Below are 21287 nucleotides of genomic sequence, written 5' to 3'. Positions count from 1 at the left end.
GAGTATTGGCTGTGCTGGCTACTGTGAAGGCATATTGAACATTTTCTCTCATGTAATCTTTACAATAGCCAGAAAGAAAAGGTATTTAGCTCCCTAATTTACAGAGGTGGAAACTGAGACTCAGTGTCGTAATCAAGCTCACAAAGCAGATACACAGTGGAGATGGGATTTGAACTCAGAAACAACCACTTGTTCAGTATTTCTGGAGCCTGACAAGTGAGGAAAGAAGATGGAGGGCTCTCGAACATAAATCATGAGGAGGCTTGAGCGCCATTCCAGGGGGGTTGCCTTCCTTCTTTCCAGTATTTCAGACCCTGCCTGTGGTGGACCTCTCTCTGGTGGCTCCTGAAGGGTGGACAAGCCCCGTGGAATGGCAGAGCTCTCCCAATGCTCAGCACCCAGATTCTGGGATTGTGTGTGGCGTAGTCCCCCTTCCCTGGGGCTGGGAACTGACCTTCTGCCAAGTGCACAAATACCCCAGCTTTCGTCAGCCTGTCAGAACCAGCACAGACTTGCCAAGATTTTGTTGACAGCCAACTGCTTTCAATGTATTAAAAGTTGAAGTCCTGGAGGGGGAGGGGGAGGGCTTCTGTGTTTTCTTTCGTGGAACCATTTGCTGTTCTGTGTGAGCTGTGCTGCTGAGAATTGGCTGCCAAAGTCTTCCATGGTCAGCATTCAGTGGACAGTGGGGCTGCTGAGTGCCCCGCACTCATCACCAACTTGATTACTCAGCTTCATAGGCAAGGAAGGGACTAGTGGTCCTCACCCTCCTCCCCTGTTCACCTCCCGGAAGATGAACAGCTCAGAGAAGAACCGAGCAGCTGCCTCTTCCCGACCCCTAGTGATGCAACTGTCTCCTGAAGGGCCATTGCTCCCATTAGTGCTCAGCAGGATGGAGTCAGGATCCAGATTTTAGGAATATGGGGCTTACTTTTTGGGAGCTAACATTCGGCTCTCTCTCTTCAGTGCTAGAGCCATTACTGCCGGTTCTGGGTTGGCAGATGTATTAATTTTCTAGGGCTGCAGTAACACATACAAACCAAGTGGCACAAACAACAGAAATGTATTGTCTCACAGTTCTGGCGGCTAGAATTTTGAAACCAAGGTGTTGGGAAGGTTCTAAGCCTCTTCCCTAGTTTCTGGTAAAAACAGTTTCTGTTAAAAAAAAAAGTATACAACCCCAGCTTTTCCTTGGCTTGTAGATGGTGCTCTGTGTCTTCACATTAGTTTCCCTCTGGGTGTCTGTCTCTGTGTCCAAATTTTCGCTTCTATTAAGTATATAGTCATATTTGGTCGGGGATCATTCTAGTGATGTCATTTTAACCTGATCATCAGCAATGACCCTATTTTCATTTTCTCTCCCGCTCTCTTTTTTAAATAAACGGTGACATTTTGTATCCAGAGGAAGGTAGAACACTTGAAAGAAGTATATTAGAACTTCTTGCAGTTAGGTCTGCTTCACAAATTAGCCTGGATTTAATGCATGTTTAGGGAAACATGTGCTAGGCAAGCACTAGTTTCAACAAGATTAAGCAGGGATACGTTCAAGCTGTAGCACAGGGGGAGGGGGAGGGAGAAGTTCCAGGTGGCTGACCTGTTCTGCATCACTCACGTCACAACCACCACCTCTTTTGCTTCTCAGAGAAACACCAGAGGAGTGTGTGCCGACTGGATTTGCAAATTAGGGTCGGTGAGTGAAGGGAAAGGGTTAAAAAACTTCAGAATAACTATTTTTATTTTAAAAATTAAAATGAAAACAATGCAAATGTATATACATATAGAATGATTGTATATGCAAAGAGAAGGCTATAAACCATATCATTAACAGTAGTGTTGTCTAGAGGGTATAATTATAGATGATTTTCATTTTCTTTTTTTAATAAACTGCATTTTTAGAACCACTTTAAATTTATAAAAAAATTTCAAATGATAGGACATTCTTGTAACTCCCAGTCTCAATTTACCCTCCTATCTTACTTTAATATGATACATTTGTTATAATTAATGGACCAATATTGATTATTATTAACTAAATTCCACACTTAATTCAGATTTTCTTAGTTTTTACCTAATGTCCTTTTTCATTTGACTATCCCAGGACAACACATTACCTTTAGATGTCATGTCTCCTTATGCTCGTCTTGGCTGAGACAGTTTCTCAGAGTTTTTTTTTTTTTATGACCCTGACATTATTGAGGTGTACTTGTCAAGTATTTTGAAACATGCCCCTCAATTGGAATCTGTCTCATGTTTTTCTCATGATTAGAGTAGGGTTATGAGTTTTCAAGAGAAAGACCACAGAGGTAAAGTGCCATTTTGTCATATACCAAGGGCACATCCTACCAACCTGACTTAACCACTATTGATGTTGACCTTGATCGCCTGGCTGAGGCAGTTTTTGTCAGGTTTCTCCACTGTAAATGTAAAGTTACTCTTCCAGCCCCTTTTCTATACTATGCTCTTTTATTTCCTCTTTATTGTTTCATATTATCTGAGTGTTTTTTTTTTCAATGAGCACAATTAACTTTCATAATCAGGGTGGGAAGTTATTTTTACTTTAGAAAAAATTGACAGTCTCACAAGACATTTGCCCTTTATGTTTTGTCTTGGCTTGGTTTTCACACTATTGCACACCATTCCTCCAGCAGTCTCGGGTGGGAATTCGTCAGGTCACCAACTTCAGTTCCTTCCGAGCATGACTCCGACCTCTGTCCACACTGATCCCATGTGGAGAAGGGTGTATTGTACAGAGTAACTTCTGGTGGTGCCATGTGAGCAGGCCTATAAATCAGCCAGGGCGCTTTGCCCTCACTCTAAAAGTGAAGGGGACTTTTAGCTGCTTTCAGAAAGTAAACAGGGCGTAAATCTTGCTGCAGTCGAAGGTTCTTAGGCAGCCACCTGAAACCACCCCAGCAGTTTGGAGGACAATCTGCTCCATACCTCCTTCCACTTAAAACACCCAGCACCCAGGGATGGGCACAAGGTGCTCAATTATCAGTGGCATAAATGAGTGAATTGTAATGGTTTCCTCCCTCCTCTCATGCATGGCTTTTGTCAAAGAAGCTAGTGAGAGTGATGCATTGAAATTAGACAGCTTTAACGATGGTAATAGTTTCCTGGCCACCTGCAGGCAGCACACGGTCCTAAAATTTACTATCCTTAGTACATTTTTTTCCAATGGAACAGTTCTCTAGAGTGTGTCTGAGAGCAGGTGGCTAATTGCTGTGCTTTGAAGAGAGCCCAGCGAGGAAGCCAAGGTTCTGAGAGGACGTTGTGGGTCTGGGTGCCCTGGGATAAGGGTAGACAGCCTGCAGACACTGCTTCATTTAACACCTGAGATAGAAGAACAGCATCTTCAGTCAGTCATATATCTTGTCATAGCCTGGTCTTCTTGACCTAGATAGCGCTGTCTGCAAAAATGGAACTTTCTTACCAAAATGTGCAGCTCTGAATGGTTGCTCTCTCCTAAAGTAGAGATTTCAACCTCAGTGCTGTTGACATTGTAGACTGAATAGTTCTTTGTTGTGCATTGTAAGATGTTTAGCAATATCTTTGGCTAGATGACAGTAGCACCACTCCTCAAGCTGTGGCAGTCAAAAATGTCTTCAGACACTGCCTAATGTCCTCTGGAGGGAAATTTTCCCTCAGTTGAGAACCGCTCTTCTAAAGGGGTGGGTATCTCTTTAGGTCCTGCGCAATGGAACACATTTGCACCCCTTGGATATGCCTGTGTTTCTGGCTATGAAGGGCTGATGAATTGTAACTATCAACTGCAGAGGGTACAAGGGGAAACCAGGGAGGCAGTCCCCATCATCGTTCCTGTTACAGTTATGTATTGCTGTGAACAAAGAACCATGAACTTAGTAAGATAAAGCAGTAACCAACTCCGGATTCTGTTGACTTTACAAGGGGCATAGCAGAGAACTCCTGTCCCTGTTCCTGATGTGGGATCCTCAGTAGGAAGACTTGAAGGTTGGGAATGACTTATAACCAGAACCTGAAATCATCCAAAGCTTCACTCACATGTCTGACAGTTGATGCTGGCTAGCATCTGGAGCTAAGCTGAGGCTGTAGACAGAACATCTATTTGTGGTCTGTCTGGGCTTCCTGACAATGTGGCGGTCTTGGCACTAGATGCTTATACAGTGTTGCAGGGCTCCAAAGGTAAGCATCACAAGAGAAACAGGTGGAGATTGTGTTGCCTTTTATAACCAAGCCTGGGAACTCACACAGTGCAGCTTCTGCTGTGGTAGGAAGCCGTCCCAGGTGGGAGGAGTGTCAAAAGTCACATAGTACAAAGAACACAGCTGTTGTGGCCATGTGCCCCAGTTTCCTCCCTGGCGTTATCTTTCTGTAGAGTACCCCCCACCACATCCCATTGGTCCTGGCTCCTGACTCTCTTTTCTCAGGCTACCTGCTCTCCTTTAATTCACCACAGAGCCCCACCCCCATAATAAAAAACATTGAGGTGAAATTGCCCTCCAGGTCTGCTAGAAGAGTATGATGCTGGGGTTTTATTTGGTTTATTCCCTCTAATTATTCCCAGTGGCTCTGAGAACTTCTTGGTTCTCAATTCTAAAGATTCTAAGAATAGCTAACCCCATTTCACCTTCAGGAAGCTCATTTTAAGGTGAAACCACAGCATTGGTGACTATGAGGTTAGCTCAATAAAGAATTATGGTTCTGCTGTACTTGAAATAAGATTGTATATAAATTTTTGCTTTTAAGAAACTGTCTTAAAAATAAACTTGCATCTTCCAGAGTCTACCAATGGGCAATGCACATACTGGGTTCTTAATAAGTGTTTACTGAATAAATGCTTCTGACCTCAGTGATTGGGCATTTTATTGTACCCAATACTATCTGTATTAGAGGCTTGTGATATTTTCCTTGAGCCTGGAAGTTGTAGACAAAATAGAGGGTCCAGCACAAATAACATCTTTTTTTGTTACAAAATCTTTTATTACAAAATCATAAGCATGTAATTCTGTAACATAATAATATCACACTGAAGCACACCACATGACATTTTAGGTGAAATGTTCAAATTGCTGTCCATCTCATGCGAGACATCCATATACCCTACCAACCACACTCAAGCCTTACTTCTGCCAGACCCTGTATAATTAGAATGTGAAGTGTTACTCATAACTGTCATGCAGATTCTGGTTACATTAAGTTCATATGATCATTCTGTTAATTTGAACTTGGCCACAGCCAAGTTTTGCCCATGATAATTTTGAGTCATTGCTGCAATTAGTCTGTGGTATCTGATGTATGTGAAGCCCATCATTTGTTCATGGCTAAGGACTCATTGGTTTGGTCATTGAACTGAGTAACTGCTATGTGCTTGGACTTACATGCTAAGTGTCAGCCATGGATGACCATCCAAAAGAAGATAGACCCTGCCCTCAAGTGTCAGGGCCACTTCTTGCTTCCTTGGTTCTCCGTTGTGTTTATTTCCAATTGGTTATATTTGTCCTTCTCCAGCCTCCTCAATTCTCATTCTTTGCCTTTCCTAGTGTATCAGTCTGCTCTATTTTCAGTAATGCTGCATAACAAACCACTTCAACCTCATTGGCATGCAACAATAAGCATTTATTTACTGTTTTACTTACCTATCATCATCTGGATTTTGGCTGGTTTAGGCTGATCTCGGTTGAAATAAGGTTCAGGTCTACTCTACACATTATCTCATTGCTGAAGCTATCTAAGCCATGTTCTGATGACAAATGGCCAGAGCACAAGACAGCAAACCTGACTGCACATTTTAAGCCTTTGCTTACATCATGTCTACAAACATAGAAAAGGCCAAAATAAGACATATACTCAGCCCAAAGTCAACTTTCATGCCAGTAGATTTCTCCTAGGAGGCAAGGGCAAATCATGTGAATATTTCCCAAACAGCGATCTAATCTGTCACATCCAATTCTTCTATGATAAGTATCATGCTCTTTCTGGCCTCTGGGCCTTTGACATACCCTCTGCCTGAAATACCCTCCCTTTGGGGCTCAAGCTACCTACTCTCTGACTCATTCCTGCTCATCTTTTGAGATTCCAGTCTGGAACCACCTCCTCTGGGAGACCTCCTCTGATAACACACTTAGGTTCCTAGACTCTCCTCTGGGTTCCCATAACATTCTGTATCTATGGACTCCCTCTGTTATCTTTTTGTCTTTATCTCCCCTATGTAACATACCGTGAATAGTGAACCATATCTTATTCACCATTTTTTCCTGATCACAGAGCAGAGGCTCAAAGGTTTTGAAAGGCGAATATATGCTGTGTTTGTTGCCCTGGGTGAGGAGATTGTGACCTCTCTCCACTGACAGCTCTTGGGAAGCACAGGAAGAACTGAGGTTTCGGCATTTCCAAGTGGGAGGGCCATTTGCAATGAACCATATGAGCCATCTGGGCACATCTGACTATGTCCAACAAATGCCATCTGTGTTTGAGGCACGTGGAGACTGGGAAATCAGTGTAGACTGTGTGGCTTAGGTTCTTTTCTGGACACATCGTATCCTCACTTGCCCTTTTTGCCTTTTGTTCCATGTTTTATGTTAGAGGAGGGGAATGTCTGATTAGCTGCCAGTTTTCTCCCCAAGTACTAGTTTTGGGGGCTTTAAGACAGGGAGGTATTGGGTAAATGTGGGCTGTTTTATGCAGGATTTGTCATTGATTTGTCATTGGTGTTACTAGGTTGATTTCTTGGTATAGGGGTGAGGCTGGGAGTGTGAAACAGAAGGTTGTGCATGTGGTTAAAGGCAGTAACATGTGTGGCTGCCACTCAGCTCTGTTTGGATTTTCCAAGAGGCAATAGAGAGGGTGGAGGGGACATACTTACAGGCTGCTTTCAACCCACTCCAGACTTCAGTTTCTTCAGAACGGGCTGGAAATAGGAATTTATATGTATACCGGGTGGTACTTTAAAGCCACAGCTGCTCCTCATTTAAAGGAATCCAAAGCTTTTCAGTGTGAGTGATCATTTTGAAGGTAACTCGATTATCTATGTTTACTGGTTCAATATGGTACTCTAAGATATAATGGCCCATCATCTCAGCTTACTGAGACCACGCATGGCTTCCCAGGCTGGGTCTCCATCCAGAGAAGTGAGTAGAGACATTCAGAAGCCTCTTCCAAATCTAACAGAGTGTGGGAGATAGCAGGGGATGGCAGAGCCCCAAACCCTGCTATCTCTTTGTGTGCCATTCCTAATTCTCCTAGGCATGCAAACATTCAGATGTCTTACCATCTCAAAGGTATGTATTCTATGCCAGTTGAATTGGCTGTGAAATTCATCAGACAAGATGTCACACTGTTTATTCAAATTTAGAACTTCATAGTATCCAAGTATATATATAGCCATCCTGCATATAATATAGCCCAAGCAGGTTATTTGGGGCATTCTCTCTTAAGGGTTACGTACAGTGTTGTGTCTGGCATCTCTCTCTTGTTTTCAGTGACCCACTCTGCTTGTTGCTCCCTTTCAATCCACTTTGTATATCCACAGTCCTGTGCTGTGATTTGCCTCCTCAGGACCCAGTTCCGCCCACTCAGATCTTTTGAGCAGTGTGCCCTACTGACACAAATGCTTTGCTCACTGGAGTTATTCAGTAAGCTTGTAGGATTAAGTTATGATAATTAAGTTTAGGAATAAGAGTGAAATATGCAGAAACTCTGAACTGAGCTATTTTAAATCTATACTTAACCAAAATTGGGTCTGAAATCTTTCTTTAATTTCCCTTTCCCCCAGTGACTCTTAGCCAATGACTTTATCCTTCAGCATCTCATGGTAGTTACCTACAAAAATGAGAGAATGACGACCTTGAACATGGCTGTGAGAAATTTGGGGTAATGAGTAGAGAATGAAATCCACATGGGCATGGTAGATGCCCCAGAATCTGGAATAACGGTAATATTGGGACCCCGCCTCTACCAATCCACTCAGCCTGTCTAAGCTAGTAGCATAGACTTCCTTATACTGTGCCCTAGTCCACCATGTTTTTCTTTTCTTCTAATAAACAGAGAACAAACACTGAAAACATGTTATCCAGTCTTCATTTTTTTATACCCTTCTTCTCTTGGGAAGGAGTTTAACAATTCTACCAAGGTTTTCTTTTGTTTTATTGAAAGAGGCCCAGATTCTGTTTCCTCCTGAAAATAGTATGCACATTTTCTATTGTTTGGTTTTTTTTTGGTTTCATATTTATTGTTTATTCTATTACAGTTGTCCCAATTGTTTCTTTTTTAATATATATTTTATTGATTACGCCATTACAGTTGTTCTATTTCCCCCCCTTCATTCTCCTCCACCCTGCACACCCCCTCCCCTACTATTCCCCCCCTTTAGTTTATGACAATGTGTCTCAAGTTCTTTAGATTCTATATTTCCCCTACTATTCTTGCCCTACCCCCTATCTATTTTCTATCTACGGTCTATGCTACTTATTTTCTGTACCTTCTCCTCCTCCCACTCCCCTGTTGCTAACCCCTCCATGTGATCTTCATTTCTATGGTTCTGCTCCTGATCTAGCTGTCCTCATAATTTGCTTTTGTTTTAGGTGTGGTTGTTAATAACTGTGAGTTTGCTGTCCTTTCACTGTTCGTATTTTTTTATCTTCTTTTTCTTAGACGAGTCCCTTTAACATTTCATATAATAAGGGCTTGGTGATGATGAACTCCTTGAATTTGATCTTATGTGAGAAGCACTTTATCCATCCTTCTATTCTAAATGAAAGCTTTGCTGGATAGAGCAATCTTGGATGTAGGTCTTTGGATTTCATGACTTGGAATACTTCTTTCCAGCCCCTTCTTGCCTGTAAGTTCTCTTTTGAGAAATCAGCTGACAGTGTAATGGGCACTCTTTTGTAGGTGACAGTCCCCTTATCTCTTGCTGCTTCTAGGATTCTCTCCTTCATTTTAATCTTGGCTAATGTAATTATGATGTGCCTTGGTGTGTTCCTTCTTGGGTCCAACTTCTTTGAGACTCTCTGGGCTTCCTGGATTTCCTGGAAGTCTGTTGCCTTTGCCAGATTGGGGACATTCTCTTTCATTATTTGTTCAAATAAGTTTTCCACTTGCTCTTTCTCTTTTCCTTCTGGTACCCCTATAATTCGGATTTTGGAGCTTTTAAAGATATCCTGGAGGTTCCTTAGCCTGTCCTTACTTTTTTGGATTCTTGTTTCTTCATATTTTTCTGTTTGGTCATTTTTTTCTTCTTTTTGGGCTACTCATTTTCAATAGAGTTGTTTTCTTAATGGTTTTTTATCATAAAACATCTTTGACTGAAACCTTGAGTAAAATGTGTTATTTGGTGTCTCCTAAGTACCCCCCCCAAAAAGGAAGAAATTTTGCTATTGAACTTTTTGTTGTTGAAAAGGAGAGATTAAATCATTCCAATGACATGGAATCTGAAAGAGTTGAAGGTCCTAGGGAGGTTTTTGCAGAACTTCTCAAGCCTGAACCCGCTGTGGTTTTGTTTAAAAGCTGTTTACAAGATGGTGATCCAGAGTAAACCATGCTGGTGAGCTCCAGTCATTTTCCTGGAATCCTAAATCAGAGGGTGAGCAAAGGTGAGTCACCTGGAATGGCCTTATTACATCATCATGATTTCTCTGGATTCTTTTGGTGAAGCAAACATCTGATTCATTACTAAAAGACCAACTTCTCTCTTGCCGAGCATGGCTAGGGTTCTGTGTAGTTAAGGTCTCAGTGAACCATTTTTCTTCCTAAAGCAACAGAGTGTTAGCAGTCATAGCAAATACACTTTTATGATTTTCAGGTAATGCTTTCTTCCACCTACCTCTCAGGAATTTTTGTAGATGGGATCAATGGTATATATTTATTTGCACATGAATTATCATCAAATGCTCATATATCTGCTATATATCTACTAGAGTACTCTACCCTGAATTGCCTCTTCAGAGAAAAAAGCATACAGGTAGAACCTTTGGAGAATTTATATGTAGAAACTTTTCATTGCTTTTTAAAGAGAGCCAAGTCCAGTCAACTAATTCTGGAATTCTGAATACTGGGTTGAGAAGGATTCTGATAGTTAATATTAGCTCAATATGGAGGACACTATGATGAATTAGCTTTGACTGTCACGGAAGGGAAGAGTGATGGCATAGGTATTGGCTGATGGCTCTATCTTCCAGACTTGCAAAGTTAACCAACCGTGATCATGGTATAGAGCTTGGACCCTGGGCAAAGTTCTCTCTTGAAATGACACAGTTACCAAAATGAGGTGTAGCTCTAGTTTTCTGGCTGTGAACTCTCAGATAGAAACTAAATCATTAATTCTAATTCCATAGGCTTGGATAGGCTGAACTCTGCAGTTTCATTTCTGGAACACCAGAGCTCAAATCTAAGTTTTAAACTTTTAAAGCATCTGTTTCAAGTTGAAAGGACTTTTTTCCCTCTGATGACCTTTATATTCATGCCCCAATTTAGGGCCTGTCAGCAAAGACTATCTTCAGTTGCCTTGCATTGTCCTTTCTCTGTCTGTGTCCATGTCAGCCAGGGCACTTCTCTTCCCCACCAGGCATTAGCACCAGTGTGTGCTCATGAAAGGATCTGCTATCAGTCATTTACACTTCAACAGAAATTTTACTGTTTTTCTATCTCTCAGAGAATCAGTTTGAGATTTCTGAAGCCCCACCCATCACAGAATGGAAGGCCACACCAACAGATGGGGTACCTAATTTCATACAGAAAGGCCTTTATATTATGCTCCAAGTCACACCCCACATATAATGGTCCACTCTGCCTACTACATGAGGCCACCCTGCTGCTCTTTGACCTTTACTGGAAGGAACCTTCTTTTCCTACAGATTCTACTGTGTTGATAACACAAACACACACACCTGTGCACATTCATGCACGTGTACAGGTAAATTCCCTGAAGTCCAGAACTCCAGCCAGTCTCTCCCCTTGCTCTCCTAGCCCTCTCCTCTGTGTCTCCTCTTCCCCCTCCCTGTTAAGGCACAAAAAGAGGGACTTTGCCAAGACCAGCTCTCAGCCATTACTGTGGTTGACTGTGTTTTCTCACTCTATACCATGTCATATACTCTAGTTTGTCATTGGGACAGAGTTCAATTACTTTTAAATGCACTAATTCAATTTAGTGTAGGGGAAAAAAATCTTCATGTTCTCTTTTGTAAAATGAAAATCTTTTTAATAGGAATAATTCATTTTTGTATTCAAGAAACATGTGTTTGTTGTTTACTATATAATCCTGTATATTCACCAAGAGCACAGTACATGGTATTCCAGTGGGAATCCAATTGATGGTTGCAGTACTGAGTGTGGTACAAGGGCTGGGAATGGCCAGATCTGAAACCCTGGAACAGAAAAGTCTTTGAAACGGTTGCTCAGACCTTTGAGAGTCCAGGTGTTTGAATCTATAACAGGATCCAAAATTGAAGCAACATGTACCCAATTACTCTTTGCTTGCTATGTTTCCACCTAGGTTCCATGAACAGGTTTCCCTCTCTAACAAGGCTGTGCAAATGCAAATAGTTACGGGGATGTGGGCATCCTCATGTTTCCCCATTTTGCATCACGATATCTCTCTCTGCAAAGCCTCTGACTCTTCCTGCCTCACTCCTTCAATCTCTCTCGTAAGACTGAAAGGCTTGTTTGGTTGACAGTTTTTGAAACTTTTTCTGAAGTCCAGAAAGGAAAGCCAAGAGTCAGGCAAAGGCTGAGGGTTAATGAGCCAGTATATATATATATATATATATATATATATATATATATATATATATACACACACACACACACACACACACACACACCCCCGCAGTCTCCAGGGACAATGGTTTGTCTCTACCACTTGGTTTGGTGGGGGTTACCAGGAAAAAAGAAAATAACTTTGGAAAGCCGACAGAGCACATCACAGAAAACCAAATATCTCTTGAATGAAGCCAAGAATGCTAACTGCCAGGAATCCAAGCTAATCTCAGAAGGCAATAACAGCCAGAAGAGTTTCACTCATGCAAAATGAACTTGAAAATGCAGGTATTAGGTGAAAACCGAAAAGCCAGCTGCAGATTTCCATGTTCAGCATAAAGCTTTGCCATGGCTGCTGAATTCCCAAAAGTACTGTGCTGAAGAACTGGATCTAGCAGAGAAAATGGGTTGAGGGGTGGGATGGGGGTGACTCAGAAAGCACCTCTACATTTTCTGTTTCCAAAAGTACAACACTGAAGAACACACTAAATGATGAGGGTATCAGTGATATATTACCACATCAAAGTGGTAAAATAGTGGGTGTGTGAGATTATGTTCCATTTACCCATTTGCCAGAAATGTCTTAGGTTCTCCTTTCCCAGATGTTTTGACAATATGCTTCTATGTTCATGTTAGCTTTTGGCAGATGGGAGGCACTTATTTTGGTTTCTTCCTTCATCCAGGTAATCAATGATTTTATGCCTTTGGCTCCAGTTTACTGAAGCCTGGAGCTCTTGGTAGTTCTGAAAATTTCGAGATTAAAGGCTCAGGACAGAGAAAGTCATTGAGTTAAATTATCAGAAGGCTTTATTAGGTGTGTCACAAACCTGTGGACCCATCAACACCAACCCCAGACTCTCCTGCCCATACCTGGGCAGTTTCTTTTCTCAAACCCCACAGAAGGCATCTTCCTCGTTTGCTCCACATTTCTCAATTAGCTCCCAAACTGAGAGAATTAGTGCTGAGGAAAGTGCACTCAGGATCCTTCAGGGGCAGATAAAGGGGCCAGTAACCAAAGCTGGATGAGGGAAGACTTCCCAGGGAAGGTGCAACAATCCAGATAAGTACTGAATTATAATTGGAAGTGGACAGAAAGGCTTGTCAAAACTAAATTTCTCACCCTGGTTTGTGTGGCTCAGTGGATTTGTGTGCTGGCCTGTGAACCACAGGGTCGCCAGTTCGATTCCCAGTCTAGGGCACATGCTTGGGTTGCAGGCCAGGTCCCCAGTAGGTGATGCACAAGAGGCAACCACACATTGATGTTACTCTCCCTCCCTTCCCCTCTCTAAAAATAAATAAATAAAATCGTTTTTAAAATAAATAAATAAATTTCTCAAAATGAAGATATATACAGAAAGAGAGAATATATGTAAGAGTTTCATTTAGCTTTTTAATGAAGCAACCAAGAACGTGATAAAGTCAGTACAAAAGAAATATGAGAACTGGAACTGTGTGTAGTCTGTGACATAAAAGAGTGGTAAGAAGAGATAGGGAAATTAGTAAGCCCTGCAGGGCAATAAAATTATAACTTTTGAGATTTTTTTCTACCAGCATCTACCATTTTTCAACCCTTTATCAGTTTTCTATAAGTTAACCTCAAACCTTTACAGAATGCAAAAGATCTGGGTCCTAATCAGTAGTAAACAATAAGGAAAACACAGTCGAGTCCCCCCAGAGCAGGGTCAGCCAACTCCTTCATAAGGTCCCAGATAGTAAGTATTTTAGACTTTGTGGGCCATCAAGTCTCTCTTCTGCCCTTCAGGCACAAGGGCTGCCCTAGACAATACTTAAAATGCATGAGTGTGGTTGGGTTTAATAAAACTTTATTTACAAAGACAGGTGGTTAGCTGGATTTGGCCCACAAGCTGTAGCTGACCCTTGCTCAGGACAAACTTAAAGGGTCATAGAATCATCTTTTTAACTTTTTTCCAAGTATTTTTTAATTAATAGGTTTAAAATGAAGATAACAGCAAGTGCAAAAGCACTGGGTCATGAGCTCACACATTGTATTTGGGGAGTATAAACAAGTAAAAGTTCCTTCCAACACGGATGTGGGTGTATTAGTGATGCGAAGGGGGATAAATCTGGATAATTAGGGAGGAAACCACCTGCTTTTTTACCTGTACTAGACAGTGTACCTGAGTAATACACCTAACCAAGAAAGTGGGATAGACTCGGTTGTAATCCCAACTCTAATCCCAATGTGTAACTTGAGAGGATGGAGCTAGTTTTGCTAAACCTTGCTTGTCCTGCCTCAAAAATAAAGGTAATATTGGACCTACCCAGAGGATTGCTATGACAGTTAAAAGAGACAATGCATTTTCCAGTACTCAATAAATGATAGCTTTTCATTATAAAATTGTCTTTATTAATCAAAGCCGAAGGGAAGTCCTGGAGCAGCAGATGAATCCACAATAATTTGTTGGAAAGGTCAGGTACTGGGACCATCAAGGGGGAGTGGGAAGGCCCGTTGCTCACTTCATTCTCATTTAAGGTCTTTGGTTTTTAGTCGTTGTCCTAAAACCAACTCAGCCTTTCTCTTCAGTACTTAGCTGGAGTTCAGAAGTCCTGGAATTCCTATTAGGAATCCTCTTACCCCCAACCCTCAGTAGTAATTTCTAAACAACAAGCGCTCTGGGACAATTACCTTGTAAACAAGGACACAGTTAGTGTGTTTAGAGCAAAGCTGCTGGGTTAACCACCACATTTGCATTCTGACAATGGATGTCCTAATTAACCATGACTCCTACCTATTCATTAAAGCTTTCAGAGATTCTTTAAGAAATATGGCAGCGCCTCTCACTTATGGCCTTGTCAGTAGTGTCCTGTGCTTACACAAAGCCACTCTAAAATTATACCTGTTATTGGGTTGTTTTTTTTCTAGTTGGGACCTAGTTTTATCTTCTTTGGAGCAGAGGAATTCATCTCCCTCCACCCAACTTCCTTGGACCCCCAGCCAGGCTCCATCTTTTCAAGGAGCTGCCTTTGCCTCTCTCAAGTTGCTAGTAACATCTGCTCCCTGTTAGCAGCTCTAAAGCTTGCTCAGATGGCCTCAATAAAATATTAGCAAATAATAATAATGATGAAGTATTTACCCTGGGTTATCCTCTAAGAGTAACAACACAATGCCTTGTGGTGCTGTCCCTCTTTGCCTGGACTCACAAGCAGGCTGTCTGGTGATGCTGGGCAGAAGGGCAGCCTCGAGTGCTGAGGCTACATCAGACTGCAGAGGTGCTGAGCTGTAACAGTGGACCCTGGACAGATCTGAAATCTGAGCTCACTGAAAAATGGTCAGCCTGGGAAGCTGGCCTCTTTTATCCACCTCACACTAACCACTCAGGAATGTGCTGGCTTGTTTTGCAAGGGCTCCTTGCATTTGGAGAGTGACTAGGCACATAGCCTTGGTAACTGGGAAAGGTGGAGAAGGTGAGGCCAAAAATAATTATGAAAGATCCTCTTGAAAATAGTGAAGAGAACTTCTCACACCTGACAGGACCCTTCCTCCATGTGATGATGTCACCCACAGTTGTGTCATCAGAAAGGGACCAGGACCAAGGTGGGCCTGTCCTGGTACAGTTGGGAATGTGTGCGGTTTTGACTGTGCAGGAGAGATTTCATGATGCAAGTCTAGGCGACTTTGAGAGCATGTTTATTAAAGCTGAAGACAGAGAAACAAAGGAAGTGCTTAAGAGAAAAGAGGCAAGATCAGAAGTGAGCCTAGGTGGAGCTGTTTTGGCCTTTGAGGGCCAAACATGAGGAAGAGTTGAGCCTAAGCAAAGCTGCCTTGGCCCTTTCAAAAGAAAGTCACAGAGGCGAAATGTGTGAGCCAGCTGGGCTGCGTGGACTCTGAAAACAAGTTACAGAGGCAAAAGAAGGGCCTTGCAGGCAGATTCAGGGGGTTAGCCTGGAACGAGCTGCCACTGCCTGCTGCTCCCCTAGTTGCAAGTCTCCTGGGATCCTTTAGACTGGAGCTTAGAAGAAAGAAAGCAATGATACTTGCCTGAGGGAAGAAGGCAGGGAGGTGCAGGTATGCTCAGGAGAAAGCTCGGACTAGGTCGTTTGATTTAAGGGTTTTTATCAGTTTTCTAAAAGTGAGAATTTTAGGGGAGGTCTCAGGGAAGATCTCAACAGACTATTCATCAGCTTTCCAGGTGTGTCCTTTAATATGCTGATTAATCAAAATGAGCATATAGAGGTGTCAGAGTCATCCTCCAGTCAGTTTCTCCTTCAAAGAATGTCACCAGAGAGAGGGTAGGACCAAGGTGGGTCTGTCCCAGGCACAGTCTAGAATGTGTAAACCATTCCCTCCTAAGTGTCTGGCTTGATTTATTATCTGGTGTAAATTGCTCGGTCGTTTAACTATCTTGGTTTCCCTATTCCACCTGCCAGTGAATTTTCCTGGCTTCTTACAGTCCTGCCTCATCTGCAAGGACCAGGGTGGAACTCTGGGCCACCCAAAGATGTGCAGCTTCTATCTGGGAGTGGGCTGTATTGCCTTCTGTTTGTGTACCTAGTTTTTAAGATTACATACTCTTACAATGGAAGACACTTTGTGCACTTTAATTGTAAAGAAACCATACCCTTTAATTGGCAGTCAGTGATGCCTTTCTACCCACCACATTACCATCCTTCTCAACAACTGCATTTCTCTGTCGCTCCATTTGTGATTGCACTGACAGTGACCCACACCAACTCTAGCCCCACGTGGAAAAGTGTCCTAGTGCTTTGGGTGGCACTTTGGGGGAAGAAGGTTTCTTTCTGTGCCTACTTTGTGGCTTCCAGTGTCATGTTTTCATGTGGAAAGGGTGCCTCTGGAGTGGGCCTGGGTGAATCAGGCACATAAAGTCACCACTTTTAACTCCCTTCTCGTGAGAGACTCAAAGAGAAACTTTGCTTTCTCACTTCTTCCCTCTGGGCTCCTCTTCACTGTCGTCGTGCCCACTCACTGCCTTCGTGCCCACCGGGTCTGTGTTTACTTTCCAAGGTGGCACTTCTCCGGAGGGTACCCCCTGCCTGCCCGTTGCTCTGGCTGTCCTTCTGCTTGCTGGCAGACACTCCTTGGGGCAAGGCACCTCTTCAGGTACCATCATCTGCTCCAGCCTGTGCCCCTCTCTGTGAGGCCTGAGTCCCGTCCTTGTGAGACCAAGAATTGGTTGGTAGGGGAATACCTCACACCCGACTCTCACTGTGTTATACAGCAAATAAGCTAATTATGTAAGTTCAAAGTGTTTTACAGAAAGAAAGTGGTATTGCTATTAAAGTGTACCTGGGTGTGAGAATTATTAGACTGGCATTTCTTATTTATTAGTTTAAATGAACCTTCACACGCTTGAATAAAGAAACACACTCTTCACACTTTGACTCAGGAGGTCTTTCTGCCACTTCGTACATACTCTGTGTGTCAGAATGCCTCCTCCACCCGTGGGTCCCCTCTGCTCAGAATTCTGTGAAACATGGCTCTTCAGTCTCTGCGTGTTAGGGAGATATGACCAAACCCTTTTCCCTGCTCTTGGAAAAATTTTCTGGAAGCTTCTTGGCTTTGAGAAGCAGTTAGAGCTCTTAGAGGTGACTCTGGGCCAGGCTGTCTGGGTTCTGGTTCCATTATGCAGCTAAATAGCCAGTGACCTTGGGAAACACTGAACTGTCCTTTTGGGGTAAGGGAAGATTTTTTCATGTATAAAATGCCTGAAATACTTATCTTGCTGTAGTATTAGTGTTTAAAGATTATTTCCTTAATGAATACAAAAGCACTTAGAAAAAAACATAAGGCAGTAGGCAAGGCTAATATTAAGAATGCTGTGCAGTCATGGAAATGCGACTCAAAAGGCTGTGACCTTTCTTGGGTCATGCCTCGCGTAATTAAATCTCTGCACAGAGCTGGAAGTGACCCGAGAGATTATCCTAGATGAGTATCATTGAGGTTCTCAACCCTATGGACTTGATACTTCTGGAAAAGCTTCCAGGTGACAACCACTACAATCACCCCATCGCGCCAACCCCCTTTCCCCAACTTTTATATTTTGATCCTGTTTGCCTGGCGGTGGGATAACAGCATGGGTGTTTTTAAAAGGCCACCGATGATGTGCTTCTGGGGAAGGAGAGGCTGATTTGACCCAGGCCTGCTTTTTGTAGGTGCTGAGGCAGTGAGGCCAGGAAGTGGCGGGGCTTCCTGCACAGGTACACAGTCTCAGAGTCACCAGAAAGAGACCTGAGAGCAGAAGCCACAGCCAATTGTCCTCCCAGGCCGGGCTGGCAGCCAAACCTCCTTCTGACAACTAGGCATCTATGCCGAGTGCAAAGACCCTGTCATTTAAAGGTGTCATCTCTGAGTCTACAGTCACCCCATGACCCACTCACAACATCTGCCACCAAAGCTGTCCTGGGAATTCAGTGCAGAAGCAGGAGATGGCACTTCCTTTGCTGGTGTTTACGGGGAAATGCAGCGCTCTCCCTGTGGACTCGGAGCTCTCCAGGGCAGGGGCTGAGTCTCCTCATCTCTGCATCCCATGACAGAGAAATCTAACGAGGAAAAATGTCTGGTGGGTGGGTGAGTGAACGAACAAAGGCACGTGAAGTGCTCGGTGCAAGGCTCCTGTTTAAACCATGGGCACCGTGTGATGATACCATTTCCACACACAACTACTTCTTCTGTCCTGAGTTCTAATTAAGTCAGCATAAAAATCATTTTGATGGTTAGCCAGGGCTGCACCAAAGTCAAAGTGAACTCACACTAAGAGAGGAAAAAGAAACAAGGCTTTTAATTCTTGGCCTAACTCACAATAAGCCATCTATGGTGTTAATTTTTTATAATAACTAAATGACATAATGACTTCCATGTAGGCTGCCTGGAGTAGTGAAAACACAGGAGGATCTCAAATTCTTTGAATTAGATGTAAAAGGAAGGTGGCTCCACCTCTTATCATATGGGTGAGGTTGGTCATATTGCTTAAGCTTTGACACTTAGCAGCTTCATCTTTAAAGGGGGATAATAATATCTATCTTGCCGAGTTATGGCAGTAGACACATAATGTACTTCCTTTCAATTACATTCTTCTGGCCAGAACTAGCAACTTGACCCTGACCTAACTGCAAGGGGGTCTTAGAAATGTGCAGTCCTGTTTATGGGCAGCAAAGCTCAATATACAGGTATTAGTTTTTCCCTCATACTGCTCACTTTTGTAATTTAGGAAGGAAGAACTGTGGACTGGAAAACCATGGCTCTGGAAATCAAGTGCCCTAGTTTGGGGCCTTATCTTCTATAGCCCTCCCTTTGTCTATTCTTTCATTCACTTATTCATCAACAGATGTTTACCCCGTTCTGATTCTCAGGAGTAGGCTGACACTGTGGCACCAGAGTGGCTGCTTATCTAATAGCTGGCCAGAGACAAGCTGACCCAGGAAAGGAGAAACACAGTGTCCTCACTGTGACAGCCTGACATGCTTGTCTGCTGCATGGCACAGAGGCCCTGTGCATGCATTCCCTGATAGAACTGACCCATGGGGTGGAAGGGACACAGCGTCCCGACCACTGTCTTCAGCTCCACCGGCTGTGATTCATGCTGGAGAAGCCTCTCCAGGTAAATGGAGACACAGAGGAGAATGTGGCCGCTGTGTGTGTGGGTAGCAGCCCCAGTCCGAGCCAGTCAGCCTAATTACTTCATTGGTTCTGAAATGGATTGTAAGCTACAGGAGAATGGGAGACAGGATTTGTTCTGCCTTAAGAGAGCATTTAAGAAAGCAGACATCATATATTTAGAAAAATTTATAAGTCAAAATTAACACTTTAAATGCATGGCAGGGGGCCAATTTCAGACAGACTGCAGAGGACCCCATGTGGCTAGGGCTACACACATTGTCATTACAGTGCTCACCCTTGACTTCGTCCCTTCTCCACACCTGTGAGTCCCACCTGCACTGGGCCTTGACCCTCACTTAGTTCTCTCTCAGATCCTCTCCGCTTTCTGTATCAACCCAGACACTGCCTCTCCCAGAGCCGGCAGTGCCCTGCCGCTGGCAGTGACCCCTCCCTCATGAAACTCCAACCAAAGTTCTTCCTATTCAAGCTTTTCCCCAGCATTTGGGACCTTCCTGAAGTATTTACCTTTTTCTCTTTCAGCCTCCAGCATCAGCTGGTGGCTGGAAAAGACAGAAGATGCAGTGGTCTAAGTGCTGGGAATGAGCACGATGCTCTCTCTGGCCCACACAGAGGAGAGCAGCCCCGAGGGAGGCCTGGGCAGCAGCTGCAAGAGGGGAAGCAAAGCCAAACTTGCATGGCCTGGCCACCCGCAGCCAGGCAGGCAGATGCTGAGGCTGCTCCACTGGCCTACTTGCTATGGAAGCTGGGCGGGGGGCCTGGTGGTTAAGAACGTGGGTGACAAGTCCAGATTCCAGCCCTCTCACCCCAGGGCCAGGTGACTCCAAGGTACACTGAAGAGCAGTACCCTAGGTGCCAGCAAAGGAGGGGGCCCACAAGAAGGAAAGTTCAACCTCAGAGAAATGCATCCGGAACTTCAGAATTATAAAGTGTAGAAACTATCCTACTTCTACCCTCTGCATTAATTTTGTGCCAATGTTTTTTGTTGTTTATATTTTGTGGGCTCTAGAGCATTTTTAATGCATGAAGTTCCTGAAAGTTTTTCTTCCAGTCCTGGCTCTATCGCTTAGTACATTTGTGGCACTGGGTATAAATTGGAAGCTTCTCTGAGCCTCACCTTCTTCAATTGTAAAGCTAAAATGACAGTAACTACCTTGTAGGATATTTGATTCAATTAGATGGGCCTGTAAGTTCTGAGCGCAGGGCCTGGGGCAGAGCAAATGCTCACGGCTGCTATTACTTTCATCTGGGTGGTGGAGGATGAGGCAGTCGGGGAGCGTGGCGCATCATCACCCCGGTGAAGGAGGGAAAAACAGACTTGCCCTCCAGACCCTGCAGCCTTCCACCATGAAGGGCCTTGGGAGCTTCCAGGTCATTAATTTTGGAAAGACAAATCAGGGAAAGCCTAACTAAGGTAGCAAACTGTAAGGATGTGGAGCTCATTACCCAGGTTTGCGAGCAGGTGGGCCACCAGCGACATGTGAAAAGATACATTCGTGGGAGGGCTCCACATACGTTCACCGAGCACTTACGTGAGCCATCACTGAGCACTGGGAGCACAGAGGAGGGACACCCGAGATACCTCAGGGGCAAGGTGGTCAAGAAGGCCTCCCACACAAGGTAGCCTGGCTGGATTTTAAGGGATGAGCAGTGTGCTCGGTTCCAGGGATGCTGTTTGCCCTCCAAAGCCTTTCTTTCCCGCCTCTGCCCTGCCGCCCGGCTTCCAGCTGGTTCAGCCATGGGGCCTGGGAGGAGCTCAGGGGAAAGAAGGAGAGTGATGGTGGGCTATTCATTGCCCTGGCACCCTCCCTGCTTGGCTCCTGCAGGTTGGTTGTGCTCTTGACCAAGGGTCAGAGGTGCTGTCAGGTGGGCCCCTCATCACAGCCTCTAAAACTGCTCCCTCACCCTCACCTGGATGGTATCTGTGTTCCTGGCTCCTGCCCCACCCCTGCAGTTTCTC

General features: G+C 43.8%; 1 protein-coding gene across 1 annotated transcript in view; it reads left to right on the top strand.

Moving 5' to 3' along the window:
- Positions 1-21287, top strand: part of CLSTN2 (calsyntenin 2) — a 594536-nt gene that overhangs the window by 397156 nt on the left and 176093 nt on the right. The window lies entirely within an intron of this gene.

This window comes from Artibeus jamaicensis, unplaced genomic scaffold (genome assembly GCF_021234435.1).
Source record: "Artibeus jamaicensis isolate MK-2021 breed Jamaican fruit bat unplaced genomic scaffold, CSHL_Jam_final contig_519, whole genome shotgun sequence".
NCBI classification, from domain to species: Eukaryota; Metazoa; Chordata; class Mammalia; order Chiroptera; family Phyllostomidae; genus Artibeus; species Artibeus jamaicensis.
Note: the sequence above shows the minus strand (reverse complement) of the source record. Positions and strands in the feature narration are given on the sequence as shown.